The sequence below is a fragment of the Nicotiana tabacum genome, chromosome 2 (genome assembly GCF_000715075.1).
Source record: "Nicotiana tabacum cultivar K326 chromosome 2, ASM71507v2, whole genome shotgun sequence".
Lineage (NCBI taxonomy): Eukaryota > Viridiplantae > Streptophyta > Magnoliopsida > Solanales > Solanaceae > Nicotiana > Nicotiana tabacum.
The window spans coordinates 120,211,756-120,232,378 of NC_134081.1; positions in this window are offsets into that span (position 1 = coordinate 120,211,756).

Here is a 20,623-nt window from a genome sequence, read left to right on the forward strand (position 1 = left end):
TCGGCTGGGCTGGTGGTGCCTCCGGTGTCTGAAGTCCCTGAATAACCTGCTCGAGTGTGCGAACGACGGGAGTCTGAGTGCCTCCCCCATCATGAGAAGTGGTTGCGGCCGTCGAAATAGAGACCGCCTGAGCAAGGTCGGTACATGCTGTCAGAATCTGAGCTAGGGCCTCCTGAAGGACAGGAATAACAATAGGCACAGGTGGTGCCTGAGCTAGCGCATCAATAACTGGAACCTGGTCCTGATTTGGGACAACTGGTGGATCTGCAGGTACTGCCCCAACTGCTGTACGGGCTGCACCTCTGCCCCTACCACAGCCTCTACCGGTGCCTCGGCCTCTCGCGGCCGAAACTGGTGGCTGACCCTCTTTACCGGTAGCACGAGTCCTCACCATCTGTTAGAGAATGAAATACAGATGTTTACTTACTAGAATACACAGAACGCATAATAAAAATCAAAGAATGTGAAATTTTCCTAAAGGTTCTGAAGCCTCTCGAAGATAAGTACAGTACAGACGTCTCCGTACCGATCCGCAAGACTCTAATAAACCCGCTCATGACTCGTGAGACCTATGTAACCTAGGCTCTGATACCAACTTATCACGACCCAAATTCTGACCATGGTCGTGATGGCACCTATCGTGTTACAAGGCAAGCCTACTTCCCAAAATATTACTACTAAACCAATTATAAGAATTTAATAAAACATTTCAACATTTAAATTTCTCATAAACTAAATCAACTCTAATTATAATTTTAGAAATACGGAAACGAGCCCCAAATATCGGGGTGTCACTAAGTCATGAGCGTCTAAATCTATGAACTAAGAAATGAAAACTTTCTAACTGTCAATACAGTCCAAAAGAAGAAATGATAAAAGGAGTAACAAGGTTTTGCGGACGCTAGAAGCTACCTTGGAATCTCCACAGATAGCCGGCCTGAACTCAACGATCGCCGCGCTGTAACTCACCTGGATTTGCACATAAAGTGCAGGGTGTAGCATAAGTACAACCACCTCAGCAAGTAATAGAAATAACTAAGGAACTGATCAATACTAACAAGATAAGTAAAACAGTCTAATTATTTATTTTCACAATTTAAAATATAAACAGAAATAAACAGGTAAATTCCATAACTCAGTAAATGCCACAAAGAGTATAGCAGATAAATGCAGCAACAACACAATTAAATACAACCTCACATCAGTGTCACTCCATCACTCATCACTCGCACTTAGCACTCAATACTCAAAACACTCAACACTCTGCACTCACTGGGTGTATGTATAGACTCCGGAGGGGCTCCCAAAGCCCAAGCGCTAAGCACGGACAACTCACGTGCCATCATATCAATACCTGGATCCGCACGGTCAACTCACGTACTACGCGGACAACTCACACGCTATGGTATCAATACCTGGACCCGCACGGTCAACTCACGTGCTACGCGGACAACTCACACGCTATGGTATTAATATCCTCACAACCAGGCCCTCGGCCTCACTCAATCATGCACCTCACTAGCCTCATCATCACCAACAAATAAAGGAACACAGCCCACATCAAGTATCACAACATATTAGCAAATAATAGAGACTAAGGTAAACATGTACAATAATTTCTATGATTGAGTACAAATAATGTGAGCATGAATAAAGCCTAAGCATGATCTCTAACATGAATGCAGACAAGTTCAACAACAAGTAACTACATAAACACAGATGATGGCCATGAGGCCTCACGGGAAGGAACAAGTCTTAATCCCTCGAGGTATACATCCACACGCCCGTCACCTAGCGTGAGTATCACCTCTAAACAGTCACACGATATCAAATTCTCCGGGTTTATACCCTCCAAGCCAGCGTTAAAACTGTTACTTACCTTAACAGTGTAAAAATCCTACTTCGGGATGCCCTCGTCTCTGGACTCGGTCTCCAAATGCTCCGAATCTATTCTCAATCAGTAAAATACCATCAATATACGCTAATGGAATGAATTCCACAAGAAAAATTACAAAAAATATGCCAAAAGTCCGACCCCCAGGCCCACGTCTCGAAATCAGTCAAAAATGGCAGAATAATAAACCTCGTCCTCTCCCGAGTCTAACCATATAAAATTCATCAAAATCGGACTCTGTTTGGTCCCTCAAATCCTTAAATTACTTCTCCAAAAATCTCAAGCCCTAACCCCTCATTTTCACTAATTACAATGATTAAACAACGGAAAATCACAATATATACAAGTATTAGGGCTCAAGTGACTTACCTCAATGAAAACCCCTTGAATCCCTCTTCAAAACCCTCCAAAAGCTCCAAATATTGAATTGAAATTGCGAAGAATGACCAAAAATTCGCGAAGGGTTCAATTTATGCCTTTTTGCCCAGCAAAACCGCATCTGCGGTCCAAATAGCGCACCTGCGGCCTCTGCTTCTGCGCCCAAAAGCCCGCATCTGCGGAAGTCACTTAAGGTCCTTGAATCGCGCATGCGATCACCTCCTCGCACCTGCGGTCTCGCAGGTGTGACCCCTCATCTGCTTCTGCGATAAAACCCCAGGCTTCCAAACTCCGCACCTGCGAAACACACACCAGCGGTTCCCAACCCGCAGGTGCGGCCACACCAGAACAGCAGCACCAGCTGCATTTTCCAACTTCAACTTTTCGTTAACCTTCCGAAATCATCCCGAGGCCCTTGGGACCTCAACGAGTTACACTAATAGGTCACATAACCCACTACAAACTTAGTCGAACCTTCGGAACACCCAAAGCAACACCAAAACACCGAATTAACCCCGAATTCAAGCCTAAAGATTTCTAACTTCCAAAATTTGCCAACGATGCCGAAACCAACCAAACCACGTCCGAATGACCTGAAATTTTGCACACATGTCACAAATGACACTACAAACCTACTCCAACCCCCGGAATTCCATTCTGACCCCGATATCTAATTCTTTTACTGCCGACCGAAAATCGCCAAATTTTTAATTTCGCCAATTCAAGCCTAATTCTGCCACGGACCTCCAAATCATATTTCGAATGTACTCCTAAGTCCAAAATCACATAACGGAGCTAACCGAACCATCCGAATTCAAATACAAGATCGTTTACACATAGGTCAACATTCGGTTGACTTTTCCAACTTAAGTTTCTACTTAGGAGACTAAGTGTCTCAATTCACTCTGAAACCACTCCGGTCTCGAACCAACTAACCCGATATAATATAATATAGATGAATAACACAAAAAAAAGTAGAAATAGGGAAAACGGGGTTATAACTCTCGAAACAATCGGCCGGGTCGTTACATTCTCCCTATCTTAAACATATGTTCGTCCTCGAATGAGTATAACAGAAGAACATACCTGAAATCACAACATCTGGAGCAATAATGTATGGCCTGGCTGGGAGGGCATAGAAACGGGCCTGACCACCCCCCGATCTGCCTCCCCCTCTTGGGCGACCCATAGCTGACTGGGCTCCACCCCTAGCTGGCTGGGCGGGTGGTGGAGGAACTGGTGCTGGTGCCGTTGGCCGAGTACTCCACTGCGGAGTCCCACCCAACAGCCTAGGGCAATATCTCGCAATGTGACCAAAATCCTCGCACTCGAAATAACCCCTCCTCTGACGAAACTGTTTCTCCTGATGCCCAAAAGAATTACCCGATGATACCTGAGCGGGCGGGTCATAATGAGAACCCTGTGCTGGAATGCACTGAATGATGACTGACTCTACTGAAACTGGTCCTGCTGAAACCGACCTCCCTGAGGAGCACCACTGAAACCACCCTGACCACGAGGCCTCTTAGCCTCCCTCTCAGTCCTCTCCTGACCTTGAACCATCTCAATTTGTCGAGAAATGTCGACAACCTTATCAAAGGTAACCCCAGATACTCTCTCCCTGGTCATAAGCAATCGAAGCTGAAAACCGAGGCCATCTATAAACCTCCTGATCCTCTCTCGGTCTATGGGAACAAACCAGACCGCATGACGAGCTAACTCAGAGAAATCGTATCTCATACTTTGTAACAGACATCTTACCCTGGCGAAAATACTCAAACTGCCTGCGCAGCTCCTCTCTGCGGGACTCAGGTACAAACATCTCTAGAAAGAGAACGGAGAACTACTGCCAAGTAAGGGGTAATGTGCGGAGAACTGCTGCCAAGTAGTGAATAAGACCCCACAAGTCTCCAAAATACCAGCAGTACGGAGTATCCTCTGACACCTGTCCAAGAAGTCCTGAGCGTCCTCTCTCTCTGTGCCACTGAAAGGTGGCGGCTGGAGTCTCCCAAACCTTTCCAACCTATGCTGATCATCCTCAGGCACAGCAGGAACCACATAATCCTGTGTAGTTGTAACCTGCTGGGCTGGTGGTGCCTCCGGTGTCTGAAGTCCCTGAATAACCTGCTCGGGTGTGCGAGCGACGGGAGTCTGAGTGCCTCCCCCAGCCTGAGAAGTGGTCGTGGCCGTCGAAATAGAGACCGCCTGAGCAAGGCCGGTACATGCTGTCAGAATTTGAGCTAGGGCCTCCTGAAGGCCAGGAATAACAATAGGCACAGGTGGTGCCTGAGCTAGCGCATCAATAACTGGAACCTGGTCCTGATCTGGGACAACTGGTGGATCTGCTGGTACTGCCCCAACTGCTGTACGGGCTGCACCTCTGCCCCTACCACAGCCTCTACCGGTGCCTCGGCCTCTCGCGGTCGAAACTGGTGGCTGACCCTCTTTACCGGTAGCACGAGTCCTCACCATCTGTTAGAGAATGAAATATAAGATGTTTACTTACTAGAATACACAGAACGCATGATAAGAATCCAAGAATGTGAAATTTTGCTAAAGGTTCTTAAGCCTCTCGAAGATAAGTACAGACGTCTCCGTACCGATCCGCAAGACTCTACTAAACCCGCTCATGACTCGTGAGACCTATGTAACCTAGGCTCTGATACCAACTTGTCACGACCCAAAATCTAACCATGGTCGTGATGACGCCTATCGTGTTACAAGGCAAGCCTATTTCCCAAAATATTACTACGAAACCAATTATTTAATAAAACATTTCAACATTTAAATTTCTCATAAACTAAATCAACTCTGATTATAATTTTAGAGATACGGAAACGAGCCCCAAACATCGGGGTGTCACTAAGTCATGAACGTCTAAATCTATGAACTAAGAAATGAAAACTTTCTAACTGTCAATAAAGTCCAAAAGAAGAAATGATAAAAGGAGCAACAAGGTCTTGCGGATGCTAGCAGCTACCTTGGAATCTCCACAGATAGCTGGCCTGAACTCAACGATTGTCGCGTTGTAACTCACTTGGATCTGCACATAAAGTGTAGGGTGTAACATGAGTACAACCACCTCAACAAGTAATAGAAATAACTAAGGAACTGAGCAATACTGACGAGCTAAGTAAAACAGTCCAATTATTTATTTTCACAATTTAAAATATAAACAGAAATAAACAGGTAAATTCCATAACTCAGTAAATTCCACAAAGAGTTTAGCAGATAAATGCAGCAACAACACAATTAAATACAACCTCACAGCAGTGTCACTCCATCACTCATCACTCGCACTCAGCACTCAATACTCAAAACACTCAACACTCTGCGCTTACTGAGGGTGTGTACAAACTCCGGAGGGGCTCCCAAAGCCCAAGCGCTAAGCACGGACAACTCACGTGCCATCATATCAATACCTGGATCCGCACGGTCAACTCACGTGCTACGCGGACAACTCACGCGCTATGGTATCAATACCTGGACCCGCATGGTCAACTCACATGCTACGGGGACAACTCACGTGCTATGGTATTAATATCCTCACAACCAGGCCCTCGGCCTCACTCAATCATGTACCTCACTAGCCTCATCATCACCAACAAATAAGGGAACACAAACCACATCAAGTATCACAGCATATTAGCAAATAATAGAGACTGAGGTAAACATGTACAATAATTTCTATGATTGAGTACAAATAATGTGAGCATGAATAAAGCCTAAGCATGATCTCTAACATGAATGCAGACAAGTTCAACAACAAGTAACTACGTAAACACAGATGATGGCCATGAGGCCTCACGGGAAGGACCAAGTCTCAATCCCTCGAGGTACACACCCACACGCCCGTCACCTAGCGTGGGTATCACCTCTAAACAGTCACACGATATCAAATTCTCCGGGTTTATACCCTCAAAGCCAGAGTAAAATTTGTTACTTACCTTAGCATAATAAAAATCCTACTCCGGGATGCTCTCGTCTCTAGACTCGGTCTCCAAATGCTCCAAATCTAATCCCAATCAGTAAAATACCATCAATATACGCTAATGGAATGAGTTTCACAAGAAAAACTACAAAATAGGCCAAAACCCGACCCCGGGCCCACGTCTCGAAATCAGTCAAAAATGGCAGAATAATAAACCTCATCCTCTCCCGAGTCTAACCATATAAAATTCATCAAAATCGGACTTCGTTTGGTCCCTCAAATCCTTAAATTACTTCTCCACAAATTCCAAGCCCTAACCCCTCATTTTCACTAATTACAACGATTAAACAACGGAAAATCACTATATATACAAGTCTTAGGGCTCAAGTAACTTACCTCAATGAAACCCCCTTGAGTCCCTCTTCAAAAACCCCCCCAAAAGCTCCAAAAACCGAGTTGAAATTGTGAAGAATGACCAAAAATTCGCAAAGGCTTCAATTTATGCCTTTCTGCCTAGCAAAACCGCATCTGCGGAAGTCACTTAAGGTCCTTAAATCACACATGCGGTCTTGCAGGTGCGACCCCTCATCCGCTTCTGCGATAAAACCCCAGGCTTCCAATCTCCGCACCTGTGACTAAACTCTGCACCTGCGAAACTCGCACCTGCAGTTCCCAACCCGCAGGTGCGGCCACACCAGAACAGCAACACCAGCTGCATTTTCCAACTTCAACTTCCCGTTAACCTTCCAAAATTATCCTGAGGCCCTCGAAACCTCAACCAATTACACTAATAGGTCACATAACCCCATACGAACGTAGTCGAATCTTCGGAACACCCAAAACAACACCAAAACACCGAATTAACCCCGAATTCAAGCCTAAAGATTTCTAACTTCCAAAATTTGTCAACGATGCCGAAACCAACCAAACCACGTCCGAATGACCTGAAATTTTGCACTCATATCACAAATGACACTACGAACCTAGCCAACCCCCAGAATTCCATTCCGACCCCGATATCTAATTTTTCACTGCCGACCGGAAATAGCCAAATTTCCAATTTCGCCAATTCAAGCCTAATTCTGCCACGGACCTCCAAATCATATTTCGGATGCACTCTTAAGTTCAAAATTACCTAACGGAGCTAACGGAACCATCAGAATTCAAATCTGAGATTGTTTACATATAGGTCAACATCCGGTTGACTTTTCCAACTTAAGTTTCTACTTAAGAGACTAAGTGTCTCAATTCACTCTGAAACCACTCCGGTCCAGAACCAACTAACCCGATATAACATAATATAGCTGAATAACACAAAAAGAAGTAGAAATAGGGAAAACAGGGCTATAACTCTCGAAATGACCGACCGGGTCGTTACAATTGTGGTACTCACATGGTTGATAGACTGTGATATTCAAATTTTGTCAAGTGGCTCGAAAAAACTTTTAAAGTATTTCTCGTGGGATGATCGTGTATGAAAGAGGCGTTAGGCATTCGGGCGGTGGAGATGGAATCAAATATGGTAATTTACGTGTTCTATGAATTTGGAATTTGGGAGTTTCAGGAGCAGATTGTACATGGTTGCGGACGGTGAAGTCGTGGCCAAAGCTAGTCAGATGATAGGATGTATTATGAATTAGTCACGGTGAATTTTTGGAGGGTTATTTATTTACTGTGGGTGACCAGAGTTGATTTGGGGGTCCATTGATAGGCCCAATTAACATGTGTATTCTACACCGAGCCAGAATGGTTGGTTCCATACTGCTATTATTGAGGGATGTGTCATTTGGTTGGTGTTGAACTTATTCGTTTTCTCAAATGATCTATGAGTTACTCATTTATTCTACAAGGAGTTATGATTCATTGGTTACGTGCACATATGGTGCAGTTCTATTTGAGCTTTATAGCAGAATTTGAGCGTGATGAGTATTTGGGTATTACTTGATCGATAGCGTAATGGTTATGTCCGTAGAATCACCGTAGAATCGGGTGATGGTTCTACGATGTATGATGAATTTTCAGCATTTCGTTGCAGAGGTACTTGTTAATCTGGCGGGGCAGTTCTCTCATTTGAGTCATTTTCCATGACTGTGTACATTTGAATTGTTGCGTATTAGTGCACGGATGACACGAGTTGTGGCTCCGAGTTATATTGGTGTGGTATGTCTGTGGAATAATTATGTTTAGTAATATAAGGTCATTGGACCTGGAATGAGTACTATCAGGTTTAATTTCGATATATTCGGGAGTATAATATTGAAACTCGGCTCAGAAAGTGATTATGGTTCCGGTTGGGGCGAGAGATCTCCATGACTTGTTGTTCTGATAAGAGGTTACGAGATTCTGCGTGTTTCTTTTATTATCAATAGTGTACGAAGGTTTTAGGATAAGGTTTGGTTCGATATGGGTTTAATACTAGTATGTGGTTGGTTTTGGAGTAATCACTGCGATCAGGAATGGTGTTACGAGCATGCGAGTTGTGTAATATGTTGGTTGATTATATACGGGGTTATAGTTATACTCGATGCAACTTGTTCGGACTTATACGGTGTGCAAATGTAAAATTTGTATCTTAAAAGAAATTCTAAAGGTTGGAAATTAAACTCCAAGGTTTATGGGTTAAGATTAAATTAATAATTTTCAGTTGTATTGTGTAGTCAAGCCTATGTGGAATAGGGTGACGTGGGTTCACCCCCGAGTACGTGTGTGGCAAGATGGAACAATGGTTTGATGGCTTGGAAACAACTTTTGGCACGTTCGAGGACGAACGTATGTTTAAGTAGGGGAGAATATAACGACCCGATTGGTCGTTTTGAGTACTACAACTCCATTTCCCCATTTACTGCTCAAATTGGGCTTTACAGTTGTTGTGTGACTTGCCAGGGTAATTGGTTCGGGTCCGGTGAGGTTTTGGAATGAATTGGAACACTTAGTTCCAAGGTTTAAAGCTTAAGTTAAAATAGTGACTGGATGTCGACTTATGTGTAAACGACCTCAGAATTTAATTCTGATGATTCCAATAGCTCCGTATGGTGATTTTGGACTTAGGAGCGTGTCCGGAAAATTATTTGGAGGTTCGTAGTGGAATTAGGCTTGAAATGCCGAAAGTTAAATTTTTGAAAAGTTTGACCGGGGAGTTAACTTTTTGATATCGGGGTCGGAATTCGATTCTGAAAATTTGAATACCTCCGTTATGTCATTTATGACTTGTGTGCAAAATTTGAGGTCAATCGGACGTGAATTGTTAGGTTCCGGAGTCGTTTGTAGAAACTAGAAATTTCAAAGTTCATTAGGCTTAAATTGGGGTGTAATTCATGGTTTTAGTATTGTTTGAGGTGATTTGAGGGTTCGACTAAGACTGTATGATGTTTTAGGACTTGTCAGTATATTTGGTTGAGGTCCCGAGGGGCTCAGGTGAGTTCCGAGGGGTTAACGGATCATTTTTGGCCTTGGTGAGATTGCTGATATCTGTTGCTGCATTTTTCTGATTTTCTCTTTCGCGTTCGCAATTGGGCCCTTGCGTTCATGAGTGGGCCCTCGCATTCGCGAAGAGTGTTTTCTGAGTGTGAGGTTTTGTTCTTCGCGTTCGTGAAGGGGAGGACTCGAACGCGAAGGTATGGTCTGTGTGTGCATCGCGAACGCGTGAGAGGTGTCGCGTTCGCGAAGAGGAGTGAGGCGATTGGGGACCCCGGGTTCTTGTTCTATGCGTTCGCGAGGTGGCGTTCGCGTTCGCGAAGGTCTGAGTTGGTAAAGCTTCGCGTTCGCGAAGCCGTGGTCGCGTTCGCGAAGGGTAAGATTTGCAAAGCTTCGCGTTCGCGAAGAGTTAAATTTGTGGGCAGTCGAGTTGTGCTTCGCATTCGCGAAGAAGAAAGGCCTGGACAGAAAGTTTAAGTTCAGAAAATCCATTTTAATGATTTGGAGCTCGGATTGAGGCGATATTTGGGCGATTTTCAGATGAAACAACGGGGTAAGTGTTCTTAACTCAATATTGGTTAAATTACTCGAATCCATGGTTGTTTTTATCATTTAATTGGTGAATTAAGTTGGAAAAGTTTGAAAACCTTCTTAGTTTAAATTGAGGATTTGAAGGCCGAGTTGTGGTCGGATTTGAGTAATTTGGGTATGCTTGGACTCGTGGTTGAATGGGGGTTCGGATTTTGTGATTTTTACCAGATTCGGAGACGTGGGCCCCATGAGTGATTTTTGGGGCGCAATTTCAGATTTTTGAAAAATATTAGTATTTTGATATGGAATTAATTCCTACAATTTTTATGGGCTGAAACAAATTAATTATGACTAGATTTGAGCCGTTTGGAGGTTATACATGCAGAATGAAATTTATGGAGCATTGCTTAGCTTGCTCGACATTGGATTTGGCTTGTTCGAGGTAAGTAACTCTTCTAATCTTGGAGTTGAGGGTATGGACCCTAAATATATGTATTTCGTGAATTGTTGGGAGGTGACGCACATGCTAGGTGACGGGCGTGTGCGAGTGTGGGCGTGCACTATAAAAATTGTGACATAATTATTTCTGTGGAAGTTTGTAGTTAAATGATCTTGGCATTTTGCATGCGATTTTATGAGTTAAAGGAATTGAGCTGAAAAGCATATTAAAAATCATGTTGAGGCTATGTGCCAGTATTGTTGGGACCCACAGAGGTCATATTGTTGTGAAATATTTATTTTAAAATAAAAATTTATACTCAATCATATTTATTTCATTGCATATCATATCTCAGTCTCTGTTGTTATTTATTGATACATCATATCATCATTTTTGGGCTATTCTCATGACATTGTGAGCCCATGAAAGAGAGACTAGAGAGATTGATGATTGAGGGAGGCCGAGGGCCTGATTGTGAGGATATTTTTGGGATCGGGTTGCACGCCGCAGCAGGCCATGTTGGCTTTATATATATTATACTATTGCACGTGAGTTGGCCGTGCAGATCTATATATTATACTATTGCACATGAGTTGGCCGTGCGGATCTATATATTATACTATTGCACGTGAGTTGGCCGTGCGGATCTAGATATTATTATAGCACGTGAGTTGGCCGTGCGGATCCAGATATTATTATAGCACGTAAGTTGGCCGTGCAGATCCAGATATTATTATAGCACGTGAGTTGTCCGTGCGGATCCAGATATTATTATAGCACGTGAGTTATCCCTGCAGCACGTGAGTTGTCCGTGCTTATAGCGCTTGGGTTGTAGGAGCCCCTCATGAGTCTGTACACCCCTAGTGAGCGCAGTCGACTATAAACAGGGATCGGGCTGCACGCCGCAGCAGGTATTGTATAGCGCTGAGTGATTGAGTGTGCTGAGCACAGTGAGAGAGAATGCGAGACAATGAGATTGAGTACTCTGAGACTGTGAGTACATGAGTGCAATCTCTGAGATACATTGCATTGACATGCACACATGACATATATGCATAGAGATGTGTTTTCCTCATGCTGTATGGTATCACATTATACATGATTTCTCACACATGTTGACAGATGGGCATAGTGGTGCATTTGTTTTACACTGGTTATCTGGAAAGAAAATGAGATATTTTATTTATTATTGAAAGGATTTTGGAAAAATTACTGTTTTCAAACTTATTCATATTTTTGGTAACTTTGGTAAACGATTTGGGTTTTCATTGATGTACTTGAAAGACAGAACTATTTTTAGAAGTCATGATTTAGCTGGGCATTTATTCTTTGAGTTACTTCTGGTATTTCTTGTTTAATATTGTTATGAACTATTGTTGGTTATGAAAGTTGGACTCCGACCTTGGTAGAAGCTCGTCACTACTTTCAACCTACGGCTAGGTTTGTTACTTACTCAGTACATGTGGTCGGTTTTACTGATACTACACTTCTCCACATTGCGTGCAGATGTTGGCTGTTGTTGTTGTTGTGCTCGATGGTTACGGGATCTGAAGATGTACCTGCGTTCCTATTGTAGCTGCCGCTTGTTCAGGGTAGCCTTAGATTTATAAAAGCTCTGTTTATGTATTATTCAAACAGACTATGTATTTATTTTATTTCCGCTTTGTACACACTATTCTTAGAAGCTCATGATTTGTACTATCAGTTCTTGGGGAGATGTATTGATTTTAGATATTTTCTTTTAATTAATTTCATTGGAATTGGATAGATGAAAATTGGCTTACCTAACGGGTTTGGTTAGGTTCCATCACGACTAGTGGGAGTTTGGGCCGTGACACATTTTTAGCAATCGGTTGATAAATTTAAAGAGGAAATTGGGGGTTTTGGCCTAAAGTTTCATAATATGAATTTTTGAATTATGAACATCGAATTGGAGTAAGATTTAAATGAAACTAGTATGGTTGGACTCATAATAGAATGGGTTGTTGGATTTTGTAAATTTTGTCGGGTTTTGAGGTGCGAGTCCGGGTTGGGCTTTTAGCCGATTTTGGGCTTTTGATTCAAGATTTGATCTTTTCGATCAGGATTGGTTCCTTTAGCATTATTTGATGTATTCAAGTTGTTTTTGGTTAGTTTTTGAGCCGTTCGGAGGTCGGAACACGCGAGATGGCATTTTGGAGCATCGTTTGGCTTGCTCAGTGTTGGAATTAGCTTGTTCGAAGTAAGTAACTCTTCTAATCTTAGTGATGAGGGTATAAAATCCCAAAATACGTGTTATGTGATTGGTATTGAGGTGACGCACATGCTAGGTGACAGGTGTGTGGGCATGCACCATGTGAATTGGGACTCTGATGTTTCTATGGCACTGTATAGTGGTCCTATTTTGTTGATATCCGTGTTTTACCATGTGATAAAGTAATTGAGATGTCAATCATGCTAGATATCATGTTTAGGCTTTATGCCTATACTGTTGGGACCCATAGTGGTAGTTTCTTGATGTTATATCACCGATTTCATTGATATTTCGTACTTAGTCATATTCATGCATTCATATCATATCCCACTCTCAGTTGTTATTTATTGATACATCATATCATTGTTGTCGGGCTAGTTTGATGACATTGAGCTCGTGAGTGAGACTGGAGAGATTGATGACTGAGTGAGGCCGAGAGACTGATTATGAGTGACAGTTATGGGATCGGGTTGCACGCCGCAATATGCTATATTGATTTATGCCTGGATCTGGCTTATGATAGCGCTTGGGTTGTAGGAGCCCCTTCGGAGTTTGTACACCCCCCCCCAAGTGAGCACGATTGATTATATTGAGAGGTGGATCTTCCCTCGCCATGGATCTTGTCCGAAGCATTTACATACCTGGAGATGGATCTTCTCCATGAGGTCGGATTGGCCTTCCTAGGTACTGAGTGACTGATGGTCAGTGATGTATATATTCTGGGATGGATCTTTCCTAGGCCGTATGGGCCATATACAATACCGAGTGATTGAGCATGATGAGTGGAAAGTGTGAGACAATGAGATTGAGTACTCTGAGAGTGTAAGTACATGATTTATCTCTAAGATACATGGCATTTTCATGCACACATAACATACATGCACAGAGATGCATTTTTCCTCATGATGTACAGTATTACGTCATTCATGACTTTGTTTTTTACACACATTGATATGTGGGCATAGAGAGATATTTCACACTTGCTATCTGGAAAGAAAATAAAACATCTTATTTATTGTGGAAAGGATATTTGGAAAAATTACAGTTTTTAAACTTACTCGTATTTTTGACATTTTCGGTAAAAGATTTAGGTTTTCACTAAGATACTTCAAAAGCATGACTATTTTCTGTAACTGTGAACGAGCTGAACATTTTACTTCTGAGATACATCTTTTATTACTTGTATTATGTTGTTATGAACTGTTGTGGGATATTGGTATTGGACTCGACCTTGTGTTAGCTCGTCACTACTTTCAACCTAAGGTTAGGTTTTTTTACTTATTGTGTACATGAGGTCGGTTGTACTCATACTACACTTCTGCACCTTGCGTGCAGATGTTGGCTGTTGATATTGCTGTGTTCGATGGGAGCTGGATTTGAAGATGTACCTGCGTGGTGGCTGCGTCCCGGTTGTAGCTGCCTCTCGTTCGTGGTAGCTTTAGATCTATAAAACTCTGTTTATGTACTATTCAAACAGACTATGTATTTATTTTATTTTCGTTTTGTAAACTCTATTCTTAGAAGCTCATGATTTGTACTACCAGTTCTTGGCGAATGTATTAGATTCAGATATTTCTTTACTTAATTACTTTATTAATTGTTATTGGAATTGGTTAATGGTTAATTGGCTTACCTAGCGGGTTGGATTAAGTGCCATCATGACTAGTCGAATTTTGGGTCGTGACAATAACTCGTTCATGACTTTCATTCTCAACATTGTGAGCTCGGTGCATAATCAATATAGACTTGGGTTTGATGCCCATGAGTCTCAGTCTAGATTACTCAACATGTCATAAATAATTGAAGTTTCAGTTTTCATAATCAGTTCAAGAATACATGTCTCAGTCTAGTCCTATTCAGTATTCCAGTATCATGTAATTCAATATGATTCAGTATTTCAGCATCACATATTGCAGTATGATTCTCCGTTCCTGAATTTATATCCCTGAATGTTGAACACCTGTATTTGGGCCTGAGGCCGTAGTTTATGCTTTATGCATGTTTGGGCCTGAGGCCACTGTTTATGCTTTATGCATCTTTGGGCCAGAGGCCGCAATTATGTATGCGTATACTTGGACCTGAGGCCGCAACTTATGCACATATATATTGGGTCTGAGACCATTTTTTATTTATTCAGAATATGTGATTCATCATTCAGAAGAGGGAGTATTCATATCCTTACTTTCTTTGTTCTGTTCAGTTATCAGTTATCAGTTATCAGTTATCAGATATCAATTATCACTTCAGTTTCAGTTTTATCATTTACAAATCTTTCTTTCAGTTGCTTTACATGCTAGCGCAATTCAAATGTACTGACATCCCTTTTGCTTGGAGCCTGCATCTCACGATGCAGGTAATAATTTACAGGTTGACGATTCGGGGCGCTATGATTCTCATACCATCTATTTGGTGAACCCTAGTTCTTTCGGGGCATTATCATTACTTTATAGGTTTCAGTATTTTTAGACAATCAGTGTTTTAAGTACTTCATTAGAGGCTTCATAGACTAGAGTAACAGTTAGATAGAGTCGCGTGATTTTCATGTTAAGCGATTTTGGCTACATATATGTTTCACACTTATATTAGTGTTTCCGCACTTGATTTATATCATTCAGTAGGGGTGTACATAGGTCGGGTTAGTTCGAATTTTTCAATTATCAAACCAAACCAATGGTGTCGGATTTTTAAATTTATAAACCAAACCAAACCAACAAAATCGAGTTTTTTCAATCTCGATTTTTCTCGGGTTTTTTTCTGGTAAAGTCTTCATAGCATAGAATATGTAACTTGTGCTCCAAATATTTCTTAAGTCCTAGTAAAATACAACTATATAATGTATTTTCCAAGAAACTAACACAATATTATGAGATAAGTCATAGCATTATACTAAAATATTCAATAACAAAGATAAAATAATAAAATTAGATAAAACAAATATTGCTAATTAATGAGCCATAATGAAAAGCAACATTAATCTACAAATACTATATAGGTCATGCTAAAATAAGTATAACTAATAAGTACTAATATTAATTACATAACTACGTACTAAAGAAAAAGATAAACTAAGCTATGCATTTTCATTATAAACCAATATAAAACTAAAATAATTATCCAACACTATCGCCATTCCTAGTATTGAATTAAATTTCTTTTGTTAGCATTAGTATTGATTAGAACTTTGTTTGAGTTATTACATTTATGGGCTTTAAAATTTATTTACCATTCAATGAATGTTAAGTAGGGCTGTTCAAAATCGAATCGAAACCGTTAACCGAACCAAATCGATAGCTTATTGGCTTATTGGTATCGGATTATCGGGGTAATGGATAGTGAACATATTGAGATTCTATAATTAAAGGGTTAACAGTTTGGGGGCGGATTACTCAATTTTTTTATCGGGTAAACCGTTAGCCCATTAACCCATTAAGAATTTTTATATTTACACTTTTACCCCTATGTATATAAAGTGCTATTGAAACCCTAAATGGCTAAATCCCTAATTTCTATTTCTCAATTGTTTGCAGCCACTAGAGGCAGAGAAGTCATCAGCCTCGCCTCTCTTTTGAACTGAAAACTGAGAAGTCAAAATATCGAAATCTCAATGATTAATACGTGTATGTCTGTATGAGTAGTCTTGATGGTATTAAAAATTTGGTTAATACGTGTATGACAGTATGAATAGTCTTGAAGACTCTTCAATTGAAAAATACCGTTTGGTTAGATCTTAGATGGTATTAAAAAATTAGTATTGATTTGAAAATATTTGATATTGATTGAATGATTGATCAAAAAATTTCTATTTGGTTTAGCCAATAAGCCGCCCGATAATTGTTAATCTGATACCAATCCGGCCATTCTCTTATTGGATGACTAGCGGATTACTATATTTATAATACGATAACCGTTAAGCCGAACCGTTAAGCGTAATTATCCGCCCGATAAGCACCCCTAATGTTAAGTCTAAACTTGAAATAATACATTAAAAGATAAAACAGGATCGTTAGGTCTTGGGTTCGAGTCACGTTGGAGGGAAAGTGTAGAAACACTACAGATCCTCCTAATTTGCGAGGGGTTTAAAAAAAGAAGAAGATAAAATAGTGAAATTTTTTAAGAAATATTTATAAATTACATTACAATAATTATTTATATGTATAAATATTTTTAAAAATTATAAATGTACTATCGGGTTAGTTTGGTTTCGGTTTGACTTTTTTTAGTTAAAACCAAACCAAACCAATTATGGTCGAGTTTTGTTTTTCAATACCAAACCACATCTGATATCGGTTTGTTTTGTACACCCCTATCAATCAGACTTTCAGTATATCAGCATATGTTAGTTTATCTTTCGTATTCAGTATGTTATGATATCACAAGTTGATTCAACCAGCCAATTGGTTCGTCCGATCACATGTAGTCAGGTACTATGTGTCGTGTTACGTTCGGGTCGGACGTGACAGGACTAGTGGCGGAAAAAGATTCTAACTACTATGTTGGCCATAGAAATAATTAATGACCAAATTGAAAATCGATGTTAGACACCCTATGATGTGACCTTTTTGGTTTGTAATATTTGAATGTACTGAAAATCCTATCAAATAGGCAGACTAAATCCCGTGTAGTATATTATAAACACCTTAAAAAGGCGTAAATTCTTTGTGAGTAGTGTCGTGGTTTCATTCCTTCCTTTGCTTTAGTCTGTTTTAGTCAAACACTATATATTGACAAGTTTCATTCCATTTAATTTTTAAATTATCATGTGACCAGATTTCTATGACTAGATCGCCTGTTGTCAATCATCTCATCCAGTAGTCAAGGTTATAAATGGAAACAAAATATTTATCAACAACAACAAACCATTGTATTCTCACAAGTGGGGAAACAAAATATTTATCCAAGTGAAAATTTTCAAGTTTCTAAAAAAATTTGAAATTCAACTGAAATTTAAAAATATTATGGCCAATACTGAATTCGAAAAAAGTAAAATTGTTTTTTTTGCCAAACGGCCCAAAGTACGTTCCAAAATTTTGAAAGAGGTGACGGCTTCATATACACGTGTTGTCCCATTATTTATTTATTTATTTTCCTCCAAACATGACAAGTAGAATTCCAAAATAAAGTAAACAATCAAAGTAAAAGAATTTTGAGTGCTTTCGCTTTAACCTTAGATATCGATTTGCAAGTGTTGAAAGTACATAAAAATTGAAGTACGTCATATATAAATTGTTTCGCAATTCTTTAATCTATGATATTCATAGATTATACACATATCATATAACCGAATATTTAAGTTTAGGCCGGGCAACCCTCTATGGGCCTAAAACTTGTTGAATTGGGTTAGCCAAACTCTCATAATTGGGCTTTGACCACCTTGGCACAATCTCTTTCTCATGTCTATTCCTAGTGCTCTAGGCTTGGGAAAATATAATTAGTGGTGAATTATCTAAAAAGATTTCTCTGCTAGAATTACAAACTACATTACTTCTTTTCTTTGTTCTATTTCTTTCTCACCTCCAATGAGTAAAGAGTTGAAGGTTGAAATGTTCAATTCTAAAAAAAGGCATGTTTCTTAATTAAATTAAATCAATTATTACCTTATTTGCTAATGACTATGTTTCTTTTTTACATTTTTAACTTTCTTTGGTCGATTTCCATTAACCTAATTATCCTTCTAGAAGAAAGAAGCATATTAATTGATTCAAAATCCACGCGCAGATATGCGAAACAGACAAAATATTTGGGCTTCTTTTTCAAAAAGATTGTATCTTCAAATGTCAAATGATTGATCCAAGTGGAAAAATTTAGGATGAGAAAGTGGTTGAAATTAAAGTCGAAGCTGTACTTTTTTAGTTATTTATTCCATCAATTCGTCGACTTATCTAATAGTAGTAGTAAATAATGAGTGGTGTGGATTGAGAACATGAAGGTTTAAATTTCAACGGAAAGTAATTTTTTTTTATTTGTTCAAGTTTTTATGAACATAATTATCTAGTAATATCTGTATTGGTATCAGAGGCGTATTCAAGATTTCAAGAATGAAATCTAAAATTTATATTTGACGGATTCAATCTATACGTTATTTATCATGTACTCATTCAGATTTGTCCTTCAGAGAACACGTCCATGTTAGGCAATAGGATGAACCAAAAGGATCCTCAAATCTACAAAAACAATGACACAAAACTAAACATTTTAGACTCATGGACGATAAACATTTTAAATGTGCGCCGCATTTTGCTGTATTAGGCATATGGGCCTTTCAAGTTTCAATTATTGATTGTCCCATAAGAATAGCTTTTCGATAAATTCTCCTTTCCAAATCGAAGAACTACTAGGAATCTTATTCAACAAATTCTTAATTGCTACGTATATATAGTTTTTATCAAGCAAATTAATTTGGTCAAAGATGATATATTGTTTTTATTTTTCATACGGTGTTCAAAATCACTTTGGAGTCCGACTAATCCAAATGCATTTACTATAAAAATATACTTCATATCCAGGATTTGAATACGAGACCTTTAATTAAGAATGCAAGAGTATTTACTATTTCTCCGCAACCTTTAACCGTGGCCCTTTCGCCTCTAACTTTAATGGTATTCACAGTTGAATAATGGGACAATTTTATTTTGTTAGGCTGCAAGAATTCTAACCAAGTTTATACACATGTAGGAACAATAAAATATTCTCAAAACTTTCCCTTGATAGGATATATAATTTTTACCATTTATTCTCTTTCAGGATTAGTTGTGGTACTATTTTTAAGGAAAAAACAAGAACAAAGGTTATTAATAAATAAAACGGAATGAAAAATTGCCCCTTTTTTCGGATAGAAAAGGCACGCAGTTGGAGTCTTGGAGAAACTGGAAGAATTCTTTTTTCAACTCATTAGGGAATATTGCTTATATAAATACATGATATAATTTTCTAGGAGTGAAATATTCCTCAATTGTTTATTGCGGAAATTGCATTTGGTTATTTGTTGTTTTCAATTTTTTTTTTCTTTTGCACATATCTTCGGGTTACGTGCATGGAGTTTCTAAGTAAGTTCATTTTTAAATTGGTTTGAAAAATAGATCATATGTGGTATATTTAAGCATAAAGACACTTTCACACTCGTACGTAGCATAACCTAATCACAACTTTCTTCTTTTTGGACTTTTTGTAAAAACTTTAATCTACACTCTTTCTGAAAGATAAAAAATACACGACACAGCTAAGAAATTAGTGCCTCGTTACCGTTTTCTATTTTAATCCAATTTATTTGAGCATTGGCTAGTGGACATAGTTACACAATACTTGTATTGATAGCAAAGGCGGAGCTAGCGTACGTTTTACGGGTTCGGTCGAACCCATTAGTTTTGGTCCAAACTATGTATTTAATTTAAAAAATTTATTAAATATGTATAAATTATTAATTTAGAACTCAGTAACTTAAACGGATTACAATTTTGAACCCATAAGCTTCAAATTTTGACTCCGCCTTTGATAGAAGATAATTGGAATCTAATGAAATAATTTAGAGACATTATATTTCCCTGAACATGTAATGCGGACCCATATTAATTAACTAGATTTCATTCTTACGATTTTTTTGTAATTATAACAGTACTTAATGTGAGACGAAGTCTTACGTAGGACGTACTCTTTCATCATTTTTTTTTTTTGAAATTTCTTAGAGAAAACCACAACCGCTATTCTTCAGGTGCACATTGGATAACATGCTCACTGTGCAATAACTCGTGAATTATACAAGAGATATAAACCGACTATGCAAGCCCGATGCGATAGAGCTATGACTTA